We start from the raw sequence: 14,933 nt of genomic DNA, 5'->3' as shown, positions 1-14,933 counted from the left end.
CGTCATATATAAAACAAAATACATGCGGTTAATTCATGTCATTTCATGTCAGCGATCTTTTGTGTCATTAAAAAGCTACTTGGAATTTAAGATTCTTAATCCAAACTTTTTCTTGCCACAAGCTTTCCTCACTTAGCTAACGTCTAGTCAGTTAAAAATTCCTGGCACTCATCAGTATTGTGACTTTGAAATACTAATTTTTTCTTCAATCTTACAGCAAGAAACCCAGGACTTTACAGAAAGATAAGAAAAATTAGTGGCAGGAACAACTTGGTCAAGATGAAACAAATTGTCATCATTTTGTTTTCGTGTAATTGACAAAGAAAGACTTTAGGGTGAATAGCTATTTGTATTACATTGACATGGATAATTTTTTTTTATTCTTTAAAAGAAAAAGAACTTTTGACTAAGGATTTGACAATGACACGAACCAACCATACCAACTGTCAGTTTTAAATCGATTTTTTTAATAGATTCAGTCCAGTCCTTTGCTTGATTCATAAGCGATTAAATAGACATAGCTTTTTTTTTCATCATGAAAAATGAGTACTGGACAAACTACTATTTTTGCAGAAGACAAGTGACATGGACACAAACTGCTGTCAAATGCATAAAATTTTTACGTACCAAAAACCATGCACAAAACCAAAACTTCACCCCCCAAAAAATAAAACCAGTGTGTGCATCTTAAGCACGTGTTATGTAAATTTTACATTTTGTGTGCTGATTGTACTACCTGTGATTTCCTTCTGTACAGTGGCATGTGTTCTAAACAGACATCTTTGTGATTTAAGAAACTTAGATAGTGTTAAAGAATTCTAGAAAAATATTCTCTAAACCCTTGAGACATGAACATATGTGGAACATAACTTCCTGACGCAGCTGGTAAGGGAGCCTACCAGGGGAGGTGCCCTGCTTGACCTGCGGTTTACAAACAGAGAGGGTCTGGTGGGAGAAGTGAAGGTCAGAGGCCGTCTTGGGCTTAGGGACCATGAAATGATAAAGTTCTCAATCCTTTGTGAAGTAGGGAGCGGGGTCAACAGAACCACTACAATGGACTTCCGGAGGGCAGACGTTGGACTGTTCAAGACACTGGTTGAGAGGGTCCCTTGGGAGACGGTCCTGAAGGGCAAAGGAGTCCAGGAAAGCTGGACTTTCTTCAAGAAGGAAATCTTAAAGGCACAGGAGCAGGCAATCCCCATGTGCCATAAGAAGAGCCAGCCGGGAAGACGACCGGCCTGGCTGAACGGGGAGCTTCCGCTGGGACTCAGGAAAAAAAGGAGAGTTTATCACCTTTGGAAGGAGGGGCAGGCAACTGAAGAAGAGTACAAGGATCCCGTTAGGTCGTGCAGAGAGGGAATTAGAAAGGCAAAAGCCCAGCTAGAACTCAATCTGGCCATGGTCGTAAGGGATAACAAAAAAAGTTTCTACAAATGCGTTAACAACAAAAAGAGAGGCAAGGAGAATCTCCATCCTTTACTGGATGTGGGAGGGAACATTGTCACAAAGGATGAGGAAAAGGCTGAGGTACTTAATTTCTTTGCCTCAGACTTTAATAGCTAGACCAGGTATCCTCAGGGAATCCAGCTCCCTGAGCTGGAAGACAAGGATAGAGTGCAATGATCCCCATGATGGAGAGCATGGATCCCCATGATCCAGGAGGAAGCAGTTAACGACCTGCTATGCCACCTGGACACCCACAAGTCTATGGGGACTGATGGCATCCACCCAAGGGTGCAGAGGGAGCTGGCAGTGAATTTTGCCAAGCCGCTCTCCATCATTTATCAACAGTCCTGGTTAACGGGGGAGGTCCCGGACGACTGGAGGCTTGCCAACGTGACGCCCATCTATAAGAAGGGCCGGAAGGAGGATCCGGGAAACTACAGGCCTGTCAGCCTGACCTTGGTACTGGGGAAGATTATGGAGAGGTTCATCTTGAGGGCGCTCACGGGACACGTGCAGGACAACCAAGGGATCAGGCCCAGCCAGCACGGGTTCATGAAAGGCAGGTCCTGCTTGACCAACCTGATCTCCTTCTATGACCAGGTGACCCGCCAAGTGGATGAGGGAAAGGCTGTGGACATTGTCTACCTGGACTTAGCAAAGCCTTTGACACTGTCTCCCACAGTATTCTCCTGGAGAAGCTGGTGAATCGTGGGTTAGACAGGCGTACTCTTCGCTGGGTTAAAAACTGTCTGGATGGCCGAGCCCAGAGAGTTGTGGTGAATGGAGTGAAATCCAGTTAGCAGCTCAGTTTTGGGACCGGTCTTGTTTAATATATTTATCGACGATCTGGATGAGGGGAACGAGTGTTCCCTCAGCAAGTTTGCAGATGACACCAAGTTGGGTGGGAGTGTTGATCTGCTCAAGGGTCAGAAGGCTCTGCAGAGCGATCTGGACAGGCTGGATCCATGGGCCCAGGCCAATTGAAGTTCAACAAGGCCAAGTGCCGGGTCCTGCACGTCGGCCACAACAAACCCATGCAACACCACAGGCTTGGGGATGAGTGGCTGGAAAGCTGCCCAGCAGAAAAGGACCTGGGGGTGTTGGTTGACAGCTGGCTGAAGATGAGCCAGCAGTGTGCCCAGGTGGCCAAGAAGGCCAACACAGCATCCTGGCCTGTATCAGAAATAGTGTGGCCAGCAGGAGCAGGGAGGTGATCGTGCCCCTGTACTCGGCCCTGGTGAGGCCGCACCTCAAATACTGTGTTCAGTTTTGGGCCCCTCACTGCAAGAAGGACATTGAGGTGCTGGAGCGTGTCCAGAGAAGGGCAACGAGCTGGTGAGGGGTCTGGAGCTCAAGTCTTATGAGGAGCAGCTGAGGGAACTGGGGTTGTTTAGCCTGGAGAACAGGAGGCTGAGGGGAGACCTCATAGCTCTCTACAACTACCTGAAAGGGGGTTGCAGAGAGATGGGTGCTGGCCTCTTCTCCCAAGTGACTAGTGATAGGACAAGAGAAAATGGTTGCAAGTTGTGCAAAGGGAGGTTTAGGCTCAATGTTAGGAAAAATTTCTTTACTGAGAGAGTGGTCAAATATTGGAACAGGCTGCCCAGGTAAGTGGTGGAGTCACCATCCCTGGAGGTGTTCAAGGAACGTGTGGATGTGGCTCTGCGGGACATGGTTTAGTGGGCATGGTGGTGTTGGGTTGATGGTTGTACTTGATCTTACAGGTCTTTTCCAACCTTAATGATTCTGGGATTCTGTAAAATTCTTAGAGAATCGCCTCTGTGAAAGTGGAGAGTATTGTCGTGGAAAATGTTTAAGTGCTGTTATTATTATAAATTACGATACAGCTGACTACATGCAAAAGTAACTAGTGATGGCAGTACATCCAACAGAACTCTGGTGAAGCCTTTGAAACTTATTTTATTCCTCAGAAAATACTGATTTTTTAAAACCATTTCTCTTCTCCTCCAGGTTTGTTCCTGTTGCAGGCATGCTCCCCTGCATCAAGCTGCTGGGAGCAGAGTTGTGTGAGCAGGAACTGGGAGAAGCCTTGTTAGGGGCACTCGACCCTGACCCACTGACCTGACTTCCTGGCTTTGCCCAGTACCTGCCTCCCCAAGTGCTTGTCTGGTGACGTCGGTCCTGCTGGCTGTCCCCAGCTACTGTTAGTGCTCCCTGTTCTCCCTGTCTGCCCGGGCATTGTGGGGCTGCACTCTGTCCCCCTGCCTGCTTCACTGCCAGCCTCAGCGCTTGGCTTCCTGGCCCTTGCACAGCATCCCCCTCCTGCTGCTCCCTGGCACTTGTTTACTGAATGTCACTTTTCTCATACAATATACTATATCTGTGTTTCAAAGCTTGTTACTATGTTCCCAGTTAATTTCCAGGTCGTACTTAAGATTAATTTAGATTAATTTTGTTGCTCAAAATATGGCTGTATGCTAGAAGAGTTTTGTCAGAGAAAGTATGTCAGGTTAGTTACTTCTGTTTTTCTTACCTCATATTTACTGACCTACAATGTTATTTTTGTGACTGATCATATATCCCAAACTCTGAGCTTTCTTTTACTTTCTGTTGCAATCTCCTGTGACAGACTTTACAATATGTGGGGTTTTTTGTGTATATCTACTGCACTCTCATTATATTTAGATATTCTGACCTTCTGCACCATTCCTACCCCTTAGATTTTTATCTTTATTCTATTTGTATTTTGAAGACAATATTGATTAAAAATAGGATATGGTTTTGTAATTTAAAAGAGATTTTAATTTATGCACAGAAGGACATAAATTAAGTTTCCTAATTACCTGTGCTTAGCTTGATAATGAACTTCTGCTATCACCATTTTATACTATGTAAGAAAATTTTATTACATTTTTTGCTACCCTATTTCAAAAATTAGAAAATATGGTATTGTTTCTTGGACAGCTGTCTTTCTGCATGTGATATTGTAGAAATCAGTAATCTTGAAAGTAATAGTTGGAAAATTTTTTAATTGCTCTGGTGAATTTGCTAGAAATATTCTATGTTTTAATCTGCCTCCCATTTTTCCATATGTAAAAATACTGAAATGACAATTATTAATCTTATACTTTACCTTGCAATAGCATGTTGCATCTAATTGAAACTTTGCTATCCATAAAAGTCAGTATCTTTAGAAAACACAATTCAAAAGTAATAGAATAAAACCCAGAGTGTGTTTGGTTATGATTTACTCTGGGAAACAGTTTGTATCCTAGAGTCTGAAGTGCACTTACGATTTTGGAATCCCTAGAGGACTTCCTAAGAGTTTGCTACTGTGGGACGATTTGATGGAGTGAGCTGTGGAGGACTTCATCAGTGCAGTTCTGGCGAGTTTGCTTGACTGGTTGTGGGAGACATTGAGCCAACTGAAGGATAAAATAGTAGCCTGAGTTTAGTCACTGGGAAAACAGTTGGGCAGAGTGATGTTAGGAGTTCTGTTGATGGAGGATTTTTAACTTAGTGGCAAAATGTTCCTCCATCAGAAGCAGATACCTGTTGAGGAAAGTACTTTATATTTGGGGTCTAGGAGTAAAGAATTATTTTTAGTAGGAGGTTTAAATAGGAGATAAATAGATGACCATGAGCCTGGAGGCAAATCTGAGAGGAATAGAAAGCACTGGTGAAGGACTAGCAAGGATTTGAGTCTAAAGTTACCCAAATGTATTATTGCAGAAATCTATCATAAGTACAGTTAAATTACTGAGTTTCAGATAAAATCAATGCCAGCAGGAAATCAATACTATGGAAGTAGCAGATGTGCCAGTTTTTTTGAAGAATGATGCATGGTAATCTGGACGATGGTTAGGTCTGTCCTCAAGCTTTCCCTGCTACATGACTTGAGAAGTACTTTCATGTAGAGGGCATCCAAAGCGCAGTAAGCACTGAAATTTAGAATTTATGCACATGTAACATCACAATAAAACCAAAATGAGCTGCATAATTCTAGGGTGTCACTCTCAGGTGCCTGAAAGGGATATAAAATTTCATATCCAGCTGTCTACTGATGCCACAGCTGTTGGTCCTGCAAAGTCACAGAAGCTAGATCAGTGGAAGAGCTGTAAGCAGAACCTGGAAGATCCTGGAAATGGTCTTGGAGGGCATGACCCTGGTGCTTATACTTTAGAAGAAAATGAAGCTCAGAAGTCTCTCATATTTTCTATAACCCTGATATATTTATATAATCTAGGTCTTGTTGGCGTAAATGAAAGACATCTGCATTTGTTATTTTACTTTTCAGGCTGGAGGGAAAGACCTAGCATCACATGGGCTGCCTTCTGATGATCATAACATAAGATTATATAGCTCTGATTATATAGTCAATGGTTATATAATTATTAGTCAATGATTATATAGTCAATAAGATTATGTAGTCAATGATTTCTAGCTTATGGATACTCCTTTCACTCCTTTTTTTTACTACTTTAGCAATGAAACTATGACAATATGGCTTACAATTTATAAGAAGGTTAAAGCATTAATGAACTGGTATCTGTATGTGAACAAAGCTGCAACAGTGTTTCCAAACTTAATGACTGTGGCTGGGATAGATTTGATCACTAAGTTTTTAAATTTGTTTGCCTGAGCATCAAGACAAACAAGCTGTTGTTTGTAGCATACTCTAAATTAAATTAAAATAAATTATCTTCTAGAGGGAGAAGTAAATGATGGACAAAGCTTCTGCATTTCTGGGAGCCTGTAAGAAATTGTAAGCTGTTCATTTCTAAAAACCCTGTTGTTGTGCCCTAGCTCACTAGTGTAGTGATAACTTCCTCTCACCAAGAAAGTCAGCCTGCATTTCATATCCATTTTTGCCTAATTCTTTCTGCCCTATCAGTAGCATTAGTGCAATGTCAGGCTAGGAATAAGTCAAGAGATCCGTGTCCCTGTATTTGTCTCTCCCTTTGATTAGTAGGACTGTTTACCTAAATTTTTCTCTCCTTTCTCAGTTTCCCTTCCTGAAGAGCAGTAAGATGTTATGAGAGCACGTGAAATGAAAGGTCAGAAATAATGACTGCTTATCCACTCCTTATTAGAGTTGGTCAAAACTCAGAATTTTCAGTCCATTCCTGGGAGAGTTAGACAATTCCTAGGGGAAAATAACCCAATCTCAAACTGGAATAAAAACCTGTTACTTAAAAACAATAAAAATCCTGCAGAAAAAAAGGCATTCTAGAAAAAATGGCAATTCCAAAAACTAATATAAAATTGAAACAGTCGTCTGAAGAATTATTGAGATCTTAATTCAGAATTATCTGGAATATCCTCAGAGGAGGAGGTAGCAGAGGAATTTTATTTCCTTTCTCCCTTCCTCATCGAGTTGGGAAAAGCTCCCTTCTTTATCTCCAAGAGGCTGGCAGAGTGGCAACCCCAGTGGTAGCAGCAGGCTGTGTGGTGAAAGACCAGCACTGCCACATCTCGCCTCTGCCCAGCTTGTCACACCTGCAGAAACTGACAGTTCTCACCGAATGCACACATGGATGCCAGGTATCCTAATTTCTTCTGGCACAAAACACCCTGGAAGTTTCTGACTCCAAAGCAGTCAGAGTAGCAGGGCAGCCCATAGTAATGTACACTGGAAACCTCAAGCATCTGTCCCTGTCGACGTCTCTGATTATGTAGCTGCCTTAGAGCTGTATCCTTTAGAAAACCCTCAAAAGCCCATGGCGGGCAGGTTGGGAGCTGGGCAAATTTCCACCACAAACCAGGCAGTGCGCCTCCTACAGAGCAGCTTGGCTTTGACAAGTCACTGTTAATAAGTGTTTTGCTGGAAAATTTCCAACCAGCTGTATAGCTGTTTTTCATTTTATTTCTTCCCATTCTCATTGACTATTACAGAAGTGTAGCCAATTGGTTGCAATCTTACACTGAACTGTGAATGTGGCATGTAAGAATTATACCATGAAGGTGCATACAGACATGCTGTCTATTAAATAATCAAAGTCTATGTGCTACTAACTGCAGAAATATCTTCAGAATAAAATGTCAGGGCCATAGTTCTAGGGACTGACATATGTTGAGAATACAGAAAGTTAACAGACTGAATAAAGCAGATACTCTAAATTCAGCAGTATTTCTATATAATCCATATTCATTAATATTAAATTTGAAACTAAAAGAACACCTCAAATACCATATTTCTGTATAAGAAATTCTTGTAATTTGTATTTCTAGAATCAATACTTAAAATTATTTTTAGAGAAATATGCAAAGTGCATTTTTTTTCTGGATTTTTTTTCTATTTAGTTTCTTAGTACCTTGACTATGGACCATATTCCCTTTTTTCTTGTAGGTGGTTAATATCTAATCCAACATCAGAGGTTTCACAGATCCATTTATTCAATGAGTTTCTGCGTGGATAGAAAATCTCTGATGAGAGAAATTCCAGATTTGAAGAAGAAAACTATTTGTGTAGTACCTTCATTGCTGTGGTATGCAAGCATCTCTCATTCTAGTCAATGTTTCATAAGTAGACCTTTTTTTTTCTCCACATCACAGCCCTGAAGAAGGGCAGACTTCTTTTGTTTTGGTTTAGATTCTTGCTTTTGACTACGAACTTAGAGCAGTCAAAAGAAGGTCAAAGGAACATAACTTGATTAGGAATGTAAGGTGACGGAGTCTTTCATGATGCTTTTTTTTCTACAGGAGATAGATCCATTTTTACCTAACTGCTCGTGGGTGGAGTGAATCTTGTGCAGATCAGCTTATCCTCATATTGAAATGATCAATGTGCTTGAGGTAGAATTGTTGACAGTAATATTCATCTTAGTGCTTTAGGAGATTATTTATTCATTTGTTTATATATCATGGAACCAGGGCATTCAGTAATAAGGACTCAAATCTTGTACAAAGGGCAAATAAAAGAGAAATTCAGTGTTCTTACGGTAGCTCTTATCCCTGAGTTTATTTTAGGGTCTATACTAACTGGAATTGCTGAAATGCCAATGACTTCATGGTTTATTTGCAAAATAACAAATAATGAGCAGATAAATCCCTATTCTTTTTTTTGCACAGTGGGAATGTAGTATTTTAAAAATCAGGATATACTGTTCTTTTGACAGTAAATTGTCATAAAAAGGTATTCTAAAAAGATTAGTCTATTAAGAAATTCAAATTGACAATTTATCTTTACATTATTGCAAGTGAGCAAATTTCATATGACTTTCCACTGCAGTAAAAATCTAAACCCCGTAAGTATGTATCTTGTAAATGATACAGAATTTGATTTGTCGCTTTTTATATCATGCTGATATAAATATTTTACAGATCCATTCTGGAGTTCTGAGCCATTTGTATTAGTTATCCTTAGTGCTGAAATGTTGAAAAAAAGGATACTGTACTTGGAGGAATAGTTGGAAGTGGCAGGGCAAAACTGACAGAATTTTAGCCTGTGGTTTAGAAATAAAGGGTCATTACTGGCACCACCTTACCAACTACCTGATGTACAGAGGAGATCCAGAAGATGGCCAAATACATTCCCTTTCAAACACTTGATATTTTTTTCAGGAATAGATTTCTTTAATTTAGAACGCATTTTAACTCAACTTCTGTTTATCTATTTTCTTCCTTTAGCTTCCTGTCGTGAATGAGTGGTTTAGGTTCCTTAAGGAATCACCATCAAGGATATTGGCAAAAGCAATTTTAAAAGTTTATAAAATGTGACTTAACAGAATTTAATTACAAGGTTCACTCTATTACTTACTAAAACATACAAAGGAAAATCAAATTAGAATTGAATCAGAATAATTTATACAGAGAGAGAGACCAGAGAAACCAAAGGGGTAAAGAGTAGGGAAGACCCTCGCATTGAGTCACGAGGTTTAGAATGGACCCCCTTGCTTTCTAAACATCTCAAGGAGTTTAGGTACGGCTGAATCCAGACTTAGTCTCAGACTTGGTCAACGGTTCCTGTCTAAAGGAAAAGAGAGGATACAAGGAATAAAGAAAACCTCCTGTTGAGTCATGAGCTTCCGAGTAGACCCCCTTGCTTTCTAAACTTCTCAAAGAGGAGTTTAGGTGTGACTAGGTCCAATCTTAGTCTCAGACTTGGTCAATGGGTTCTATCTAAAGGATTATATTTATTTAGCAGCAATTTAAGCTACATTCATGGCTTGAGGTAAATGATAAGATTTTAGCAACACTTAATCATGGTTTAGTTTAAGATTTACAAAATGAGATAATCTAAACAATAGCTTGATTACAGATTGATTCACACATGCACGCACACAGACATATATATATATAGAGAGAGAGAGAGAGGAGACCTTATCGCTCTCTACAACTACCTGAAAGGAGGTTGCAGAGAGGTGGGTGCTGGTCTCTTCTCCCAAGTGACTAGTGACACGACTAAAGGAAATGGCCTCAAGTTGCGCCAGGGGAGATTCAGACTGGATATTAGGAAAAAGTTCTTTACTTAGAGAGTGGTAACACAGTGGAATAGACTGCCCAGGGAGGTAGTGGAGTCACCCTCCCTGGAGGTATTCAAGGAGCATGTGGATGTGGCATTGTGGGACGTAGCTTGATGGGCATGGTGCTGTGTGGTGTGTGTGGGTTTTGTGGTGGTTTTGGGTTTTTTGGGGGGTTTTTTGGTAATGGTTGGACTTGATGATCTTACAGGTCTTTTCCAACCTTAGTGATTCTGTGATTCTGTGATCTCTCAAAGGTGTACCAGTTAAAAATTCCCCTCGAGTTCCATGAAAATACTCACTTCAAATATCAGCACTTCCAGGGTTAAGCCTCAAGAAGGAGAGGGTTTTAGCCCAGGTCCAGTCACTGGCTTTCAGGGGTGGTCCTCCAAAATTCACAAACTGGAGAGTTTGTGAAACTCTGAGAGGTGTGCCACTCAGAAGGACATGCTGGTTGCAGCCTGCTGTGGTCCAGGAGAGCTCAAAGGGCCTCACTTGGGACCGCTGTTTATAGGTTCACAAGATGATTGGCTTTAGCCATTAGTAAAATGATGGAATTTCAGTAACAATGATGTCATTCCACTTGGGTTATGATCCTGATAGGGAGTGCTCCAGGGCTGTCAGGGAATGACAGATCATCCCAATCTTCTTGCTCTCATTACCCTCCTCAGTGAGGTAACAGGAGTGCCTGGTACAGTCAGTGCTGTTCACTGCCTTAACCATGCAAGAGTTCCTGGTATGGTCAAGGAACACTTAACCGCCCAACTCATTACACAAAGGCCATGGCCTAGCTGGAATTTCTGGGATCTTAGAGTGATCCTGGGGAGAGGGCAAAGCAATGCACCACGACACCTGCCAATAGCCAAAAAAGATGTTCGCAAAGGGAGAGTATTTTTCCAACAGTTATTGTTAACGGAACTTAAAAGAATTATTTTTAAGCATTTTTCACCTTCACTGTTATGATTAATTCAATGGTCGATAATTAAATTCATATACGTTCCCTATTCTTCCCTCCTGTTCAAAAGCAATTCCTTGTAAATGTGTGAAATTGACTTCTTCCACTGAACAAACTGAACAATTGTTCCATTTGATATGTCTTGGCAGACCAAAGGCAGACCGATAGTCAAGGTGGAGCAAGTGGGAGAGACAGGAGAATTTAGTGTTGTGTTATGTTTCCCTCATATTTTTTTTAATTTCTACAAAGTAAGGTAAAAATCATTTGAGGCAGATCAGGCACTGCAAAGCAAGAAGCATCTGCATTTATTCATTGATGGGCAGTGCCATCCTGTCCATTGGGCAGGCTTGATGGCTATGGATATGCCTGAACTAAGACCTTTGCCACTGCGGGGTTTTGTAAAGAGTTTACAAAAAGGCTTCTTAATTTGGCGCGCAGTCTTTCTACTTCCTATAACTTCAAAGCATTTAATTTTATCTCTGTGAGACTGTGTCTTCTTTCAAAGCATCTTCTCTGCTTATTTCAAAGCACCTCAGGAAGATGGGATTGAAGGGTGGGGATTGTTAAAGGTATGTAGAATACATACGTAGTACAAGATAAGCAATTGCTGTATTTATAGTTTAATCTGTCAGTTTCTGAAATTCTAACTTAGGATAATTTTATCCCCTTATTACAATATCATAAAATAAGAAATTCAGAATTCTTTCTCTGAGATGTTTTGTCTCCTATAGAGGATGCTTATATCAAAGAAGGCTAGGGACTTTTTCTCTGGTTTTTGTTTGTTATGTTTGTTTGGTTTTTGTTTCACTGAAAACAAGTGAAGAGAAGATGGGCCCATAAATTAAGAAATCTGTAGAAAGAAACATAACTGAGCACTCTGCATAGGTGGGGCAGCGGGTATTTTTGACTTGCGTGTAGAGTCTACTAGAGTATGAAGATAAAGTGGGTGTTTAGAACCAGGAGAAACTAACTGGATTTCTGAGATGAGTAATGGACCCAAGACTGGGTCCTGGACTTTCTTAATGACATGTATGTTATATATTTAATCCAGAATGTTTCATGAAACTTTGACTCAGTACTGGTCACACACACAAAAAAAACCCATTTTCTAATACCCTATGATAAGTTCAAGATCTGCTGCAAAAGATAAAATTATAATGCATTACAGGAGGATAGAGTGCTTCCTATCCATGAAGCTAAAATATTTCCAGGATGCAAGATAAGCTTGTAGCTCAAATGTTGATACTTCTCCCAAAAATTTTCTCCAAGATATGTGTAGTTTTAAGCAATAGCTTAAGGGTTGAAAGACACGTTCATGAAAACAGCTGTTTTTATAAGAGGGTAATTCTTTGATAAAAGTATACAGTCCTAAATATGCCCAGATATAATGTTGCAGGCCCAGAAAAAGTTATTGCTTTTCTACTTTCTTACTATTTAAATAAATACATGCATAAATACTGCAACACTGTTAGGGAGATCATTTGGTCCTGCCTGAGGAGAGCTTAATGGCAGCCAAATTCTCAGCTTAACCATTTTTCCCCCTTTTCCTTTTATCTCTCCCTTTCAAGAGAGATGAATTGGTTAGAAAAAAAGTGAAAGAAAAGGGTTTGAAAATGGTTTGGTATGCTTCTTGTCTTGACAAGCCTTTTAGGCTGCCATAGAGCTGATGATTACCTGAAACAATTTAGCAATCATTAGTGTTATATATTCTGAGGTATGGTATGAGGAAAGAATACATATACAGTTTTATACATCACTAACAGATTGCTGTAGGGATTCTAGAAAGACTGCACTATGCTTAGAAAAGAAAAAAAAGTTATATATTCTTTCAGGAGAAACACACATTTTGAAAAGAGGAATCTAATTCCATGTCCAGTTGTGTAAGGTGTCTAGTCTTATTGCATAGATCAGAAATTATCATCCAGCTGTTAAGGGAACAGAAAAGTACAAAACCAAGTACTTTGTAGAAATTTCTTTATACCAAAGAACTAGATAGATGGGCATTTTTCCTTATTTAAAAATGGTGTTCTTTTGCTTAGACATGCAGTATGAACAAGGGGTTGAGAACATCTATGTGTCATTCCAAGCTTTGCCTCTGAAACATGACATAGTCTTGAGCAACTTTCTTCAGTAAAAAGAGGTTCCATCTCAGAAATCTAATACCTCAACTATGTGTAATGCATTATTAACAGTTTAAGATTATACAGTAAGTATCAGACATTTTAGTGACATAGGATTTTTTCCCATAACAGTGAACACTGGCAAATTTTTACTTTAACCTCTCTGCAGTTATCTTTTCTTCCTCCTGTTTAAAGCTAGGATAACAAACTTTGTCCTTCTGTCTCAAAGAACAATGTGGGCCTTAATGAAATGCAGCGTTCATCATACTGTGCAAAAGTAGTGTTGGGTATGATTAAAGATTTTAACTGTAGTACAGTATCAGCAAAACTACACATCTAATGTCTGCACTAAGCTAGTAATGAACTATGAGACTGACAAAATCCAGTCCAGGTGAACACTGACATTTAATTCCAGCATCATTAGTTACATTTCCAGCAAAAGGCATATAAAAACCTCACATCACTAGCAAACCTACCAGAAATTCATGGTGCTTCCACGTGACAGCAGAGAAAGAGTGACACTTGTAGTCTCACTACTGAGTAGTCCCAATAGTAAGTGGGAATCCAGATTCTTCCTGTTTGGTTCCCATGGGTAATGTAAGCTAGTGGGTAAAATATCTTCTGTTTATTTTGCTCTAATCCTCCAGTTCTTCTCATCCCCAACCTGTAAGTTTCACAGTCTTCTCTTAATTGTGCACTGTTTCTTTTCTGCTTTGCAAAGCAGTGCCGATTTTTCTTGCTTAATCTCCTTTTCCAGGTTCCATATTCTGGCCCATAGTACTGCAAATACTGCTGGGTTCTTGTACTCTTCCTTATTCCAGGATCCTCATGTCTATCTTGGCTTATTAAGCTGTTTACTGCTTTTACTACTCCAGCTATTTGTTCCAGTTTGCTTGTCTAGACATTTAATTCCTGTGCTTGCTTTCAACACCTCATCCTCATACGTGCTAGAAAATTATGTCATTTGTATCTGCTGCTTCCGTGCTCAGTTGCACAGTAATGACCTAGCCCAGCCTTTTAGCCCAGCTAGTTTAAACCTTGTTTATACTTCCACAGTTGGCTTCCCCTTGCCTCTTCCAATTTTAAAAGATACTTTCTGTAACCTTTTCTCTCCCTAACATGCCCCCTGACTCCTCAGCGTATGAAGCATATGTCAAGCAGAAGAGTGACGGGCAGACAGGTTTTCTGCTCATGTTTCCAGTGCGGAACTGAACCTATTCCAGGTCAACATTGAGCCAAACTTCAGCTTGGCTTGAATAGATCTGAATTGCTTTGAGGAGCTATTGTGCATAGCCTGGCCATCTGTGGAAGCTATGACAGGAGGACCACTCCCAGAGTACACAAAATCATCAGAAATTTTATTTTCTGATGAATTAGACAAACAAAAAGCCAGTAACTTTGAAGAATATTAAGATTACCCACATACGGTAAAAAGTATTTCAATAAATAAAAATTATTCAAACTCCACATCTTGCTAAGAACTGTTAGAGCTCCAAAAAGAGTATTTGTTACTGCTCAGAAAGCATATCACTAGAATTTCTTTTTTAAAGAACAAATTTTTGCCTCTCTCACTAGTCTTATCCTCAGAAATGGTTAAAAAAAATGCCTGCAAGTTGGCAGAACATTGTTTCATGGAAGAAGAAACTAACTGCAAAGATTTATATTAAACTAGTTATTGCAAAAGCTGGTGCTGGAAAACTTTACTCAGAAACAATGTCTTAAAGATATTACAACTTAACAGGGAGGATAGAGGATGTATAGGAAACACTTAGAGTACATATTGCTGTAGCTCCAAATATTGTATTAATACCACAATGATTTCCTTTCCCACCCCTTCCACTCTTTTCCTTGGATAGAAAGTGGAATTTAATCAGGAGGAGAGAAACTAAACAGCTGTAAAAGTGACAGGAGTGAGGACAATGAAAAGAAGAGGTGAGGGATCTGAGTCTGGGAGGAAAAAGGGATTAAAAATGTGTGAGGTAATTTATG

This window comes from Gavia stellata, chromosome Z (genome assembly GCF_030936135.1).
Source record: "Gavia stellata isolate bGavSte3 chromosome Z, bGavSte3.hap2, whole genome shotgun sequence".
Taxonomy (NCBI): Eukaryota; Metazoa; Chordata; class Aves; order Gaviiformes; family Gaviidae; genus Gavia; species Gavia stellata.
Note: the sequence above shows the minus strand (reverse complement) of the source record.